The sequence below is a fragment of the Meleagris gallopavo genome, chromosome 6 (genome assembly GCF_905368555.1).
Source record: "Meleagris gallopavo chromosome 6, MGAL_WU_HG_1.1, whole genome shotgun sequence".
NCBI lineage: Eukaryota > Metazoa > Chordata > Aves > Galliformes > Phasianidae > Meleagris > Meleagris gallopavo.
In genome coordinates, this window is record NC_139409.1 from 7776685 (window position 1) to 7792807 (window position 16123).

General features: G+C 43.7%; 1 long non-coding RNA gene across 1 annotated transcript in view; it reads right to left on the bottom strand.

Annotated features, from left to right (window-relative positions):
* Positions 1 to 12270: 12270 nt before the first annotated feature.
* Positions 12271 to 16123, bottom strand: part of LOC104911333 (uncharacterized) — a 28792-nt gene continuing 24939 nt past the window's right edge. The window contains exon 4 of the long non-coding RNA XR_014884130.1: positions 12271 to 13504. This is a non-coding gene — a long non-coding RNA (uncharacterized LOC104911333). The remainder of the gene's footprint in view (positions 13505 to 16123) is intronic.

A 16123-nucleotide genomic window follows, 5' to 3' on the forward strand; every position in this document is an offset into this window, starting at 1 on the left:
CCATCCAACCCTGAGCCCCTTTCTAGAACCATCCAGTTAGATGATAATAAATCATCCATGCCACCCAGAGTCCGAAACAAGACCCACCCAAAAGTTTCCCTTTGGGCCAATTTTTTTTTTTCTGGTGGAAATTGAAATGCCTGCAAACTGATGTTTTAACCCAGCTGTGATTGTCTGGAGTGATGGGAATAAGCCCCGACAACTCACGTCCTGCCCTCCTACCAATGGGAGATACTCTCTGGCTTGGGCTGACGTTTGTCTCCCTGGGAACCAGAATGTTTTGCTGTAAAAGGACACATACCAGGAATCCAATGCCTCTGGAGGATGTTGGACCCACTGCAGAAGATTGTCCTAGGGGTGCAAAAACTGCCATGTGCAGAGCTCCTGCTGTCCAGGTGTGTGTCCTTGCACAGAAAACACAAGGAGCAGCAAAGTCATGGCGACAGCGATGACAGCAAACCCAAGAAACATCACCTAACTGAAAACTCAGCCTTGTTCTTTGTTTTTCCTTCTGTAGGAATAAAAACTGTTGCAGGTTCTGCAAATACCATTAAATTTTGATCTAAAGATGTACATGGATGGGACAAGCGAACTGGAAGAAAAATAGCTAAAGACACTGTTCTCAGAAGATGTAACCCGAAGCAATTTTTGTTCTGGATTCTAAAATTCAGATTCAGATTACCTGGGTTGCTCCAAAAGTAATGCCTCCTATTTATTTCCATGGTAACTACAGCAGATAAAAGGGAACCACAATACTATTTGATAGAACAAATTCTCGGCTACAAAGTACTATTTTTCAATATAATCACCACCATTCACTATGCATATTCACCAGCAGTGAACAAGATCCTGCATGCCACACTCATAAAAATCTGCATGGCCAGCCAGAACATGGCTTGTCTTTCACTTTGCAATGTCAGTGGATGTCAATGGGTTCCATTTTTTCTGCATAGAGGAATTCAGTGGCACTCCTTTGCACATCTGTGTCAGACACCATTGTGTCAGACTGCCCCTCTGCTGCCATTTGTCACACAGCAACAAAACAGAATGGAATATTGGTGGGAAGGCTCGGATTCTACTGCCATACCACTAACATTCACCTTTTATGTCGTGGGCCAACATCATAAAATAGGAGGCATTACTTTCGGAGCAGCCCTCATATTTGGGGCATTTCCTCTTTAGACACTCATGCAGCCAACTTGCCAGAAATTTGATGTTTGCCACTTCCCATCAAGGAACTTCTGTAAGTTTTTATCTTAGTAAAGGCATGCCGATCTTCTAATATTTTTGGAAACTGTGTGTACTGTAATTAAAGAAGAAAAATGTCCCAGAAAGGCCATCCTCTCCTTCCCACATTCTTTTCAAAAGCAGATGTGGCTCTGCCTTGATACAACTGTCAATGTTTGTAATGCTCCTGATGCTTTGTTAACCAAGTGAGTTAGAGAAAAGAGCTGATGGCACGATCCCTTGTGCATGCACCATCCGGGCTATTCACACAAACACTTTGCATGGGTTTACAAAGCCAGAGCTCCTGTTACCTACTGAAATAACTGCAGAAAGCAATGATCCATGCAGGGAACAGCAGAAAATCATTCCTGACCCCGTGCATTTCTCAAGCCCCCAGCTTGGTTATCGCCCAGCCGTGCACTCCATCAGCACGCTGCAAAGCCGAACTGCTGGCATTTGGAGTACGGAATCTCAGTGAGTTATTGATATTTCCTTGAATATTATACAACTGCTTGACAACGTAATCCATCATGAGAGTGAAAGCAGATAATTTCCTGGGAGCACATTGAATTCCTGTATTCTGTTCCCTTTCTGGTTAAGCCCACTTGCTGGTCCCATTGTGCTGCTGCCTGTTCTTTGAATTGCCATTTATAAATCTCTCTGTGTATAGCTAACTCTTGCGTAAAAGGCTTCAACAATAGCAGTATACAGTCAAATGCACATAATTGCTTTGACAAAAGAAATAGAAATCACATCAAGGCACATAAACCGTGGTCCCTGTGTACTGCAGTTTAAAATAGATGATGCCCTATGGCTGATAATGTACTTCCGCTATAATCGTTATGAGTCTTCTAAATAAGAAGCCAATTATTGCTCTAACAAGGCACTCATTAGTAGTCTGGACAGAGATCATACAGATGGTATGGAACAGCTGGAAGTGGCAGAGGGAATCAGAGAAGCGATGTGAGAAAGGCACAGGTATAAGCGGAGCTGCAGCCCTTTGCAAAGAGCTGGCTGCTGTGTGCTGCAGCTGATGGGATGACTGATTCCTGCTGCTACAGGATTTCGAGCCAATCCTGCCCAAATCAGCTCTGTAAGTCATTGTGACCTGCAAATTGTGAGCGCTGACATCTCTAAGGGCCTGGGTGCCACCGTCACCAAATTCCAGCCCAGGGAAGGAGCAGCCATTTGGGTGGGATTGGACGTGCTCTCTGCAGCATGGCACATCCAGGGAGCTCCGTGGGAGCACTTCTCTCCTCAGAGCTTTCTTCTATTGTTCTTACCTACTGAAGCACAGGGTTCGACCCAGCAGCTCTGTGAGAAGGGCTTTTGTGCCGGAGATGAACATGGTTCCTCCTGTGCATTTTGCTCACTGGATTCTGCACTAACGCTGCCCAGTGGCACAGCGCACCAAGATTTGCCTTTGAATCTGCTGTTCTCTCCTGTCTGCATTTGGAAAACGTAGCTGTGGAGGGAAAGAAAAAACATTGGTACCTCTGCTTAGAGAACTAGATATATTTTACAACGCCAAGAGAAGCTGTGGTTATCTGTTCACTGGCTGATATCATAACAAGAACCCTAACAGTGCATGTTCAGATATATCTGGTGAATCACCCATGAATTAGAGACAGACTTACAGAATTTTGGATTGGAGAGCAAGAGCAAGGAGGAAGGGCTGGTTACAAGTAGGAACTGCTCATCAGGTCCCAAGCTGAGAGCAAGACCTGGAACAAGGATGCCAAGGCAACCTGCAACTGGGCAAACTGGGTGACTTAGTCTGGCTTCCTCCAGAGCAGATGCTTCCAGAGACTGCATAATGAGTCTGGGCTGATGGCAAAAATGAAGCAAAACAAAACAACTCAAAACAAGCAAATGCTGGATTTCCAAACAAAAATCTTTCCTTGAAGACAATTGCACATATTGTTAAAACACCGCAGACCTTCACAGCACGTGCTGATACACGTGCACTGTATCTCATTGTTGAATTATGCATTTGCAGGAACAGGTTTCTGACATTAAATGGAGAATGCAGTTACCTTGACCCAGCAGCAGCCAGAGAGCAGTGGGGAGCAGACAGAAGTGCAGAGGATCTCACAGCAGCCTACATCCAGCAATGAGCTGAGCCTCCCCGGGGCTTGCCGAGGCGGGCAGGCTGTCAGCAACCACTGTTGCATGCAAACTCTACTGCCTTGTTTCTGCCTTCAGCAGAAGCTGCTCAACTGAGCCTAAATATGAGCACTCTCATGCCTCAGTTTCCCCATAGGGCACTGAAACAACATAGGCTTTCCCCCTAGGATGTTGCTGTTACCTCCAGGTGCAGAGAAAGAGAGGCAGGATAGGCAAGGGAGCATCCAAACAGCAAGAAGCAGGAGTGCTGGGGTTATGTCATGAGTTGGGCTCACAGCTATCAGCACTGACTCCTTCAAACTACTAACAAAAAGCAGGCAACAGGTCTGGTTTGTCAAGAGATGGGTATGAAAAAACTAGAGCAATTTTTTTAATGCTGCTGGTGAGGAAAAGCCCTGTTTCCAGCAGGTTTCTGCACCACAGCCACAGATGCTGGCATTTCCCACTAGCCCAGCTCCAAGGACTGAGGATTGATCTGCTTTCTTCCTAAAGGCACATCTCATAGTTGTAGCTCAAGTAATTATTTACCTCCCCCATTAATTAGGCCCCTATAAGCTAGGTAAGCCATGTGCATTGCCTGGAGCAAGGAGCGGCGTTGTCCCCACTGTTGCCAGCCACAGTGCCCAGCCCACCTGTACATTTTTTGCCTTGATTAACTGCGACATCTTAAGCACTTCTGGGTTTGAGTTTTTCGTTTGGTTGGTTGGGTGTTTTTTTTTTTAAATCACAGGGTGCTGTGCCAGCATCTGTAGCCAGCCCCAACATTTTCTCTTTAGTGTCTACCTAGTTCAATTGAGCAGGTCCAGCTGTGTTTGTATTTCACTGATACAGAAAGCAGAATATATTGCTGTAGAGACAGCTATGATTTGCATCTTAATTAAGCAATGACAGATGCTCTACTGATAACAGCAATCTTTAACTATGGATCCCCATTGGCTTTAAGGTTACAATATTCCCACATATTAGGAGGTGCTTTTGAAATCAGAATTTTAGCAGGTGATTAGCAGAGTGTTATGTCTTAATGTTTTTATTGTGTCAAAAGCCTTGCTGGGTTTTTATCTCCAGATGAAGGCTGATCTGTGTAGGGAGATGTTTCACTATCACAGTCCTGAGGAAATCGGCAAGGGAATGACCTCAAACCTGGGCATGATGCTGACAGTGCAACACCAAGCCACCCAACGGGGCTCCCATGGGTGCAGAGTGAAGCACTTGCAGGACAGTGGATGCCTACTTTCCAGCCCTGGGTGCTCAACGTCAAAATTTTGATCCACCTTATCTGCACTGAAGAGACTTTAGGGTACCCTGGGAGCGATGATTGGAAATACAGTGAATTTGGTAAAAAATAAAACTGGGTCTGTACCCATTCTCATTCAGTGACCACGTATTGGTCTTGGAGGGTGCGTGGTCTGGACGCTAAACCAGATGGAGCAGGTCCTTAGAAATGAGGCTTATCGTCTATCTCTGTAGATAGCGCTCCACCTCATGTACAGCATGTACAACATCAACTAAACTTCAACTAAACACTTTGGAACACACAAACCTCCAAAGCAGGAAGTGACTCAGTCATGAGCATGGCATAGGATTACCTTCCCTCAAGGTAAGGATGAGCATCTTCATGAGAGCCTGTAGAGGAGCTAGTTGCATAAGCACCAGAGCTTCCATAGTCTGGTTCCCAGTGGCTTTGTGCCACAGTTGATTTGTTGGTGTAAGAGATAATGTGAGCTTGAATCAAAACTTTTTGCATTTCAGTGAATTTTATTCATATTGTGTTGGCATTTAAAAGGCTTTTTGCCACGTGACTATGCAGGCAGTTGATATGATCTGAGCCCACATTGCACTCTTACCTTGGCAAAGGTCCACAATGCATTTTTCTCCTCTCTGGTGATCAATTTTTCCCCCAAGTCCAGAAGAAATCAGTTATCTGCAATCCTTTTTCATCTGCAGAAATTCCTGAAACATGACCAAGGCTCAGGAGGAGTGGGGATAAGCAGCACCTATGCACAGTATAGGAAACCAATACAGACTAGTTGCACAATTATTTATAGGATTTCAGTCGAAAATGGTTATGTCTCTGTTGGCACATTCTGGCATTATTGGAGGCAGGGCTCTGTCCTACAGAGCACAGTGACTCGTACAACATGGATTCTGCCAAGCAGATAGTGGGACTGGGGAAAGATGAAGCTGCAGCTGATAAAAGAAAATCCCTATTAACTCATACTGCTACTCCACTGCAGCTCTGCCCCATCTCTATGGCAGAAAATAGAGGATGTTTCTTGTTCTACCATGTGAAACTGGAGTTAGTAGTCAGGTCAGGTGCCTCCCAGGAGGATCACTTAGCCCTTGCTCTCCTCCGAGCTCGATGGCATGCTGAGAAGCTTCCACACTTGAAGGGCAGGAAGCCTGTGTCTGAGTACACCAAAAAGTTAATTGGGAAGAGCAGCAGTGAAAAAGGCCTGACCTTTTCCTGAATCGCAGCCCAGTGCTGAGTCGCAGAGGTCATCCAATTAACGGGGAAAGTGATGCTGGAAGAGAACTTTCTGCCTTGAAGGAATGATTGTGAGTTGTTAGTGGGGCCCCATCACAGTGTACTTGGTTTCAGGGTGAGATTTTCCTCTCAGTGGGAAAGCAATACTTTGCCCTCAGACATAGATAGCCACCACCAGCACAGAGCTGGCTCCTGAGGCTCCATAAGCATTGCGAGAGGTTGGCTGTGGTCCCCATAGCCTGCTGCAATGATGCTTCTGGTTCCTGAGGCTTTAACTGCCAGTAAAGCTGAACTTTATTCCAAGGGAAACAGACAGGTAGGATGGAGATTTTCAGACCCAGGAAATATTAGCTAAGAGAGAAGACTACTTCTGTATCTCAGACTCCTACTGTATCCAAATTCTAGCAGGTTTTCTGCTCTCCATGAGCATTCGATTTAAAAAGAAATTCCTCCATCAACTCTTTATAGAATGTTCCCCAGGTTACTCCCTCGGGCTCCAGCAAGACTGAGCCAATGGGACTCCATTTTGTGCTGGTTCAATGTACTGTTTCTCACAGTGTATCCAGCAGGATGTTTCTCATTTCACAGGTTAACAAAGATTTTCCTCATCTATTTTCTGATGGAAGAAAGAAACAATCACTGCTCAGTATCTCAGGATATCAGCTAACAGTGTATTTGTTTTACACAGACAAACTCAGCTCCTTTCTGCCTCAAAATGTTCAGAAATCATGTTAAACTGGAAGAAGGTGGTGTATTTTTACAAGTTATTTATTAAAAGCAATTGAAATAGGATACTTATCTTCCATTCATGTTGAATTTTGGTGTACAGTATAAACATTTACATCTAACTTGATCCCCAGCACTGGGAGTGCCTGTGTTTGAGTGTGATATCCCACCCCATATTCATCTCCTATGCTGTACCCACCAGACAGTCTTAAAAAGCCATGAGAAGTGCAGGGGAGAATCACAGCTCATCTTCATCCTGTACAGTTGGCCATGTTAAAGCACCACAAAAGCAGTCAGGATTGATCTAACTACAATTTCTCCTAATCAGAATAGTCAGAGGTCCAAAAGAAAGAAGCTGAATATAATGCATAAAGTCAAACAAGTGAACAAAGTTAATGTGTCACCACCAGCCATCCCATGCGACACATCTCCAGTGATACAGCAAAGAAGCACAGGGTGAGATCCTCCACAGCCCATTTGTGCCAACTGATGGCACCCAAAGGAGCACCAAAAGGAAAATAGGCAGAAGAGAAGTATTGTATACTCTAAGAAATGGAAACAAGTGCTGAGAAGTAAATGGCTGGCTGTCTAGAGGATCAAGGAAAAAACAAGCAACTGGAATCTTGTATCATAGCTGGCTTTTAAGGAGCAGAAATGTAACTTGGATAATGCCTATTAGAGTGCTTTCTCCAGAGAAATCAGTTTTGCTCATTGTGGTTGTCAAGAGACCACAGTGTATTTCCACCAATACATGTGGAAATAAAAACGGGGATTACCAGAGCAGTTTGTGAGGGAAATGCCAGATTTACTAGAGCATCTATTTAGCAAGGTTGAAATGATTAAAAAAAAAAATCTCATGTTTTAAATGTCATTGATCGCTGTTATTTGCTTTGAGAAGAGGCATAAGCAGATGTTCCTGAGAGATTTACTCCTTTTGGCAAGAGTTATGGCTGTTTCTTTAACAGAAAAGCGTGAGCCCCACGTGATGATGATCTCCAATTTAAACCAGGAGAGATATGTGTAAAGGCGTTGTAATTAAAACTGACATTTTTTGCTCAGCTGCTAAAAGTGTTCACAGGGATGAAAAATGACATTAGTTCCACACTGGGCAGAGGCACCGCTCACTGTAAGAGGTTTGGGGAGAGCATTAAGCGGTAATGAACTGGCCTACAGCTCTGGTTCAGGGATGCTGGATCACATCAGCAGAGCCAACGCAATGCCTGGCGCCAGCAACGGCAGAGAGGTGCCAGCCCTCGTTAGAGCTGCTATGGGCAAATGTACTCTGTGAGTGAGATGTGATGAGAAAAACTCTGTGTTTGGTGACAGAAAGCTGCATCCAGTCCTTCAGTTCCCTGGGGACGAGGAGGTGATGTGGTGTTGCAGAAGAGCATGGAAGATGGCAAGCTCTGGAAATTCAGGGATATCAAAGGCTGTGACACTAAGATGTGGTGGTGTCTCTGGGTATCAGGAATATTCATACAGTTTTCCATCCCTCAGTCAACATTTATCACTGAGGAGCCTTTCTGGGGGACACAGAGATGAGAATCCACCAGTGCTGTTGGCCAACATGGCCACAGCAACTCTCAGTGTCCCATCAGGGAGTCCAAACACATCCGTGTCCCATCAGGGAGTCCAAAACATTATGGTCAGCAGCTACATTGAGTGCTCATTAGAGAGGGAATTTTAAAAAATGATGTAGCAATTTTGCAACACTGTGACATCAGTCAGAATTCATAAGTAGCTTCCCCAAGTTATCACATATGGTGACTGCACTGCATCTTGCCAATAATTAGGTGGTAGTGATTAAGAAAGCAATGCTGATGCAGTGTGTCTAGCTTTACACTTTCTCTTCCAGTCCTGTTGGCTCTTGAAGGAGAAGCTTAGCTTTTTTTTTTTGCTTTTTTTTTTTTTTTTTTGGCCAACAAAGAAGCACAAGGTCTTGTGTGCAATGTTGTATTTTTATGGCTGAAAGCAGGCTGACATGGCTCCAGACCAATGCCACCTATTGAACAGTCAGGTCATCGTTACCTCTTCTCTAATCTCTGCATGAGATTTGTGGGTGCCAGCTATCCCTTGTTACATAATTATTTCCTTTTCTCTGCATGAAATGAGACACTGAGTTTGAGTTACACTTACATGGTAGTCAGCTCCATTAATTATACCCAAGAAACCAGTGTGGGCAAAACCACAAGGAGTGAAACAGCATAAATACAGTCTGCAGCAGCACATGGCTTGTAAAAGTCATGTTTTCTAATCTTTAAAAATAAGATAGAAATGTTTTAAAATAAGTGCTCAGCAGAAGATTGATCAAAACGACTTTAATCAGAGACATGAGACTATTTACACTGGCTGTTGCTTTTCTAATTTAGCTTTAATTTTCATGCTTGAAGGCAACCAAGCAAGCCAAAACTCAAGTGGCTAAGGGGAAACTTGTGCTTTTAATGAAAACATCTCTCACTCTGTGCAGCAAAATAGCCGTGGAGCGACCAGAAAAGAGCAATCCAGGAGTTGACACTTCTGGAATTGCTTCAGGTTTGTTGATGTGATGTGTTCCTTGTAATATGAAGCAGTAGCTGGTCATTGCTCCAGGATGGTGACCTTGTCGCCCAGGATGAATCCTTCCTGGAGACGCTTGGAGCTGTTTGCATCATTGATAGCTGAAGACTTGATTTACCTCACCTTTACATTTTTAATAAGAAAACAGTAAGAATGAAAGTGCATCATAGTATGCACTATGCATTTTGTAGCTTTCCTAAGCTGCTTTTCCTAGTGGCCGGCTGTTCTTTGTGGTACTTTCTCCTGCAAAGAGGGTTGTGTGGCAGGATAGATGCAGTGAGAGCCAAGTGAGCCCTAAACCTTCAGAATAAGCAATGTATGAAGTGATTGCTCTGCGTATCTGACTGCTGAGAACTAAATGGAAAAAGTAGAAAACAGCAACAGCACCCAACTCTACTATCTATAGTTAGACGACATCGATGACCACTCTTTCACCATTCACCCCAAAATAGTCAGGAGAGGATAAGGCAGACCCCCCAGGCTGGGAAACAGGGCTTGCTATGATGGCAATGGCCTACACTTACAGCTTCTGTGATTGATTACACATTTGTGCCAGAGGTTAATCAACTCCAGCAGGTGTTGATTCCTACGTATCTTGCACCGTCATAGAAATTATGGCTTAATCCTCACCGGTGAACTGAAGCGTGCCAACACTGCGTTCGTCAGGTGCTTGGGTTGTTATCAGTGCAGCAGGACGTGGATGCAAAAGGGCGATGGTAACTAGCAAAGGAGTTGTCTTAAAGGTCAAACAGCAGTGCTGAATTTATTGATGTAGGATGAATAGCGAGGCAGACGGTTCCCCGAACAGTGTGGGATGGGAGAAAGGTAAGAGAAAACTTAATGAATGATATGTGAGCTATCCATCTGAAGAAAGTTAATGGAGGAGAAGGAATACAACAATGCAGAAACAGATTTATCAGAGCTAGGGCAGATGGACAGGGGCAGATGGACAGGGGGAGATAGACAGGGGTCCACTTTGAAGCTACTGAAAAGAGCCAAAGCCTTAAAAACACACCTGTAACATCTGAGCAGCTCTGTGGGGATGCAATGACTGTCCTGTGAAGGATAGCATCCCTGATTGCTTGCCCTGCATACAATAGCCTATGTGCATGAGCTAAGCCTCTTACTTCAAGCAATAAAGCTCAGTTAACAAAATACTTCAGACCAAGTGGTAGGTTAATACTTGAACGTTACAGTATTTATCAGATGGGCTGTAAAAATAGGAATTCTAAATTTACTTATGTACTAAGATTGGTGCAAATAATTCCCTTGACTCGGCTGCTCCATGCAGTGGGATGGAGAAAAGAGCTTCTAGTGCAATAATGTAACTAGAGTGGTAAGAGACCAGTAGGAAAGGCTCATAAAGCTCTGAAGGAGACCAAAAAACACTCTGCCCTCTCAGAAAGCTGAAGCAGACATAAATATCCCTGCTGAAACCCTATAATACCTGGTTTGATTGATGGCTAGTGTGAAGCAGAAAGTACAAAACCGTGGTGAGTTGAACACTGGGTAGAGGGAAAATGGGAAGCACAAGTCACTACAAAGGAGCTAGCTGATGTTAGCATCCAGATACTGGCTAGAGTGTCACACTCAGAGATTTGCAGTGTCCAAGTGGAGATTGGTGACAAGCGGCATTCCTCAGGGATCAGTGTTATTTAACATCTTTGTAGGCAACATAGAGGTGGTATCGAGCACACCCTCAGCAAGTTTGCAGATGACATCAAGCTGAGTGGTGCAGTTGACACACTAGAGGGAAGGGATGCCATTCAGAGGAACCTGAAAAGACTTGAGAGGTGGTGCCATGCCAACTTCATGAAGTTCAGCAAGGCCAGATGCAATATCCTGCAACTGGGTTGTAGCAGTCACAAGCAGATATACAGGCTAGGCTTGAGGGTAGCCCTGAGGATTTGGGGGTGTTGGTTGATGAAATGAGCTGGCAATGTGCACTCGCAGGCCAGAAGGCCATCCTGGGTTGCATCAAGTACCAGCATCAACAGCAGATTGAGGGAAATGATTCTGCCCCTCTACTTACTTTGCCCTCATGAAACCCTACCTGGAGTACTGTGTCCAGTTCTGGAGCTCCCAATACAAGAAGGACATGGAGCTGTTGGAGCAGGTCTAGAGGAGGGCCACAAAGATGATTAGAAGGCTGGGGCACCTTCCCTATAGGGGCTGGCTGAGAGAGCTGGGGCTCTTCAGCATGAAGAGAAGGCTCTGGGGGGACCTCATAGTGGCCTTCCAATACTTGAAGGGGCCTACAGGAAAACTGGGGAGGGACAATTTATAAGGGCATGTAGTGACAGGATAGGGGAGAATGGCTTTAAACTGGAAGAAGGTAGATTTAGACTAGATATTAGGAAGAAATTATTTACTGTGAGGGTGGTGAGGCACTGAATAGCTGCCCAGAGAGATCGAGGATGCACCCTCCCTGGAGGCATTCAAGGCCAGGCTGGATGGGGCTGTGCGCAACCTGGGCTAGAGGGAGGTGTCCCTGCCTGTAGCAGGAGGGTTGGAACTAGATGATCTTAAAGATCTCTTCCAACCCAAAACATTCTATGATTCCGTGATTCAATGAATGACTGAAAGCCAGGGAAATGAAAATGAACAGTCTGAGTGTGCTTCACCACCCACATGAGCATGGACACTTTCTGGAGATGGCTGGCACGGAGGTGACTTTCCAACCAGCTCATAAATATTTCCATGACCATCAGTGGAAATGTTTTGGCAACAAGTTCAAGAGGACACAAGCACCTGTTTCCAAGGAAGGACCAAGAAGACAAATAGTTCTTTAACAAAGCCCAAATCTAAAAAATTCTTATTTTCTGATTGCAAGAAAGAGACAGTTTATTGCTTTGATCTCAGTAATGCTTTGAACCTGGAGGGCAAACTGGAGAACCTATGTCTACTGTACACAATAAAAATGATGGAGAGAATTTCAGACTGACATAAAGTAGGAAAGGAAAGTAGAAATGCAGTGCTACATGAGCATGAATATGGCACAAGTGAGCAGAGAGGGACCAATAAAATAAAATGGGGACTGGAAAACAACACCTTATTAAGAACACAACTGGAGTCAGAAAAAGCCTTTGTCAATGAAATAACTTCTTTCAAGCTTTATCTGTAACAAATCTGTATTGCCCCACACTCTGTTGTGTTATCAAGTCATTTATTTTTCATTTTTCTCCATATTCCATAATCTTTTCATTTCTAATGATGAAAAATATACATAATCAACTTCTAATTTTTGGTTGTCTTTTAGTAAAGATGAATTTCAAAGTTGAAAAAAAAAGTATTTTGGAAGCATTTTTTTAAACATACCGATATGGTATGATAAGTACTTGGGCTCATTGCAGTCAAACCACCATGGTTATCAAGAGTGCTTGCAAAGTCCTGGCTCCTGACTTGCCACTAAAAGAATAAAGCAAACATTATGAAAGCTTATTGCAAACATGTCAGTCTTTCTCGGGGTAAGCATCCATCCCTCTGTGCCCCTATGTCCTGCATCCTGCTCCCCAGCTGGACACTCTGCCGGCCAAAGGAAAGGGACCCAAAGACATACCAAGTGTGGCTGCAATTGCATGGTGGGGCTGAGGGTCCAGGGGTGCAGGTTCTTGAGCAGTCCCCTCTTCGCATAGCAGCTGTGCACTTGATCAAGCTGTAGATGCCCTGTTCAGGGCAAGGGAGTTAAACTAGACGGCCTACAAAGGTGCCTTCCAACTCAAATGGTTCTATGATTTTATGATTTGTGCACTTGGATGTTTTCAGTTTGTTTTTTAGATATGTGCCTGGATATGCACCTTCAGCTCAAGGCAGGTATAAACCAGGGCAGGCTGTTTATGCACAGCTTGGTGCTGAGGTGCAACATACTCTCATGCTTTTTGGGGCTCTGCTGTGACACTCCATTGAACATCCAGGTCCAACAGTTTCCCCAAATTCTTTTGTAAATGCCTTCTCCTAGCTTCCTTTATCTCTTTAATGGTTTCACAGTTATTTAATCCAGCCCCTTAGAGGATCATTTTCATTTTAATTTCCTTTTGGTTCTCTTGCTTTTTTTTTTTTTTTTTTTTTTTTTTTAAACTGTCTCTATTTCAACATCTGCAATCAGCCCTAATTGAAGTTCTTTCTGGGCTGAGCCATGAGTTGTACAGCTGGTGAACATTGGTCTAAGTCATCCTCTGCTTTCTTAATTCTTCAATTGAAGATATTGCATTTTTTCAGAGAGCAGACATTTCTGTTTCTTGAGTGCTCTGCTTGGACAGGGAGGCTGCTTGATGTTAAAGCATGAACGGACACATGTTGAGTAGCCAATGACTTCAAGTTCATGAAGGGAAACACGTGTGTCCATTCTTGTTACTTATACAAGATCACAGATATGTGATTTTGCTGTAGAAGGAAAAGAGCACAGGGTTATGACTCCAGATGAGCAGTCAGTGACCTGGACCAGAAGTATCTCCTGAGTGCCACCTTCTGGTACTTGAAGAGAGCTTACAAACAGGAGGGGGACCGACATTTTACGTGGTCTAATAGTGATAAAACAAGGGGGAATGGCTTTAAACTAAAAGAGGGGAGATTTAGGTTAGATGTTAGGAAGAAATTCTTTACTTACAGGGTGGTGAGATACTGACACCTTTGCCCAGAAAGCTGTGGTGCCCCATCCCTGGAGGTGCACAAGGCCAGGTTGGATGGGGCCCTGGGCAACCTGAGCTGGTGGGTGGCAACCAGCCCACTGCAAGTGGCTAGAACTGGACAATTCTGAAGGTCCCCTCCAACCTAAGCCATTCTATGACTGATTCTATGATTAAGCTTGGTGGGTCTGAGACTTTTTCTCTCTAGAGATGATTAAGCCCCAGGAACTAAGATAATTCAAAAGAAAATGTGATCTGTTATGTCTGATGTGTTGCTTCTAATTTAATTTTAATGATGCAGATGAGAAAAATGATGCCTGCGTGTTGGCTCTGTAATTGCAACATATTCCGTCTCTGAGGCTTAATGTCATTTTACAGAGGATCTGTTGATTACCTGTTGTATCTATTGCAATGCAACTTCAGACTATTTGGTAGATATTCTGGAAATTAGATATTACATCATAACTTCCCACCTCAAAAAACATTATGTAAAACATTATGTAAAATCAGTTTTCTTGCAAAAAGCAGCAGCTTTGCCTACTGTAGCTAAGGCTGAATTACAGATCTGAATTACTGATGTTATGGAAATCATAGAATCTTAGAATGGCCTGGGTTGAAAGGGACCACAATGATCGTGAAGTTCCAACCCCCTGCTATGTGCAGGGTCACCAATCAGCAGACCAGGCTGCCCAGAGCCACATCCAGCCTGGCCTTGAATGCCTTCAGGGATGGGGCATCCACAACCTCCTTGGGCAACCTGGTCCAGTGCCTCACCACCCTCTATGTGAAAAACTTCTTCCTAATATCTAAACTAAACCTCCCCTGTCTTAGTTTAAAACCATTCCTTTTTGTTCTATCACTATCTACCCTCATAAACAGCCATTCCCCCTCCTGGTCCCTACAAGTACTGGAAGGCCACCATCAGGTCTCCCCAGAGCCTTCTCTTCTCCAAGCTAAACAAGACCAGTTCCCTCAATTTTTCTTCATAGGAGAGGTGCTCCAGCCCTCTGATCATCTTAGTGGAAATGTATAAGCAGCTACTGTACCAAAAAGATATCAAACATAACTGGAAATATGGAGCCCTTGGGATATTCTGGTTTTGTTGTAGGCACTGTCCCTATGGCAGCCATATTACCTGTATTTAATTTGAGACTGCTGGGTTAATTCCCCTCTTATTTTTTTCCTGCAGGTCACCAGACTATCTAAGACCTCCTCACTTCTCCTGCTTCATTCTGTCTTTCTCTGTGAAGGAATACGCTTTAGGATCTAACAGCACATTTAAAACAACTGCTTATTACTCTTTTCTATTCTTGTAGTGTTTCTCTTTAAACACAGAACACACTGATTTCAGTTCTCACCTGTCTGTCTCCCAGGAACACACCAAGATTGATGAATTCTGTTACAAGAGATTTTTCAAGCATCACAACAACAAAAAGTGTTGTTTAAAAACCTTTGCAAGTCTGTTTGGCAGTACTTTCACCAAGTGTTGCATCACAATTTCAAGCTCTCTGCTCAACCTTAGCTTCTAATCCCTCTCCTTACTTGCTCACAGTATTAGAGCTACAGAAGAAAGAAAGCAACATGTAAGAAGTCTGGTTTCAAGCTCAGATCTGAGCTTCTTGGCAGTCAGGTGTTCACCTAGAAATAAAATGGGAGCAGATGTTCTTTATCACCTCAAATAGTCACTCATCACTTCTCCAGCCAGTACTCTACCATGAAAACATTGGTGTCAGCAGTCTGGAAAGCAGCCTTGCAGAACAGTAAGTAGTTGTCGTGATGGACACCAAGTTTAATATGAGCCAGCAATGCTCCCTTCTAGCAAATAGTGCACCTTGCACACTATGCTGCATTAGCAAGAGTGCAGCCAGCACTCCTAGCCTTCCCCACCTTCCCCAGCCAACCAAACTGGAACAACAAACATGCATGAATGACAAAATCCAAAGCAAGTGTTGTGAAGTCCATAGAGCTACAGAAGTATAAGAGAAATCTATACTGCATACTTTCATCCTCTGTGTACAGAAAATAATTTCACAAGCAATTTGATAACAGCAGAAAAAACCTTTGCTGGCTCAATTTCTTGCTATTCAGTTCACACCAATATTTTAAGCTATTAGCACTGTAATACATAAATAACATTTTCTTATTTAGCAGCTTTATTAAACTCTGGAGACTGACTTAAGCCCCTAGTTTCTTACATTATTAAGCTTGTCATTCATTATTAGATCAGCGTGAGTTTGTTGTAGCACTGAGCTAAAGACTATTAAAAGCCAGAATTGGTATTTACATAAAGATATTTACATAAAGACAGCATAGACCAATGGAAAGTTATGGGAGTCCTGAATAAGAGACAGAAGGTGTCCATACCAACAACCAGCAT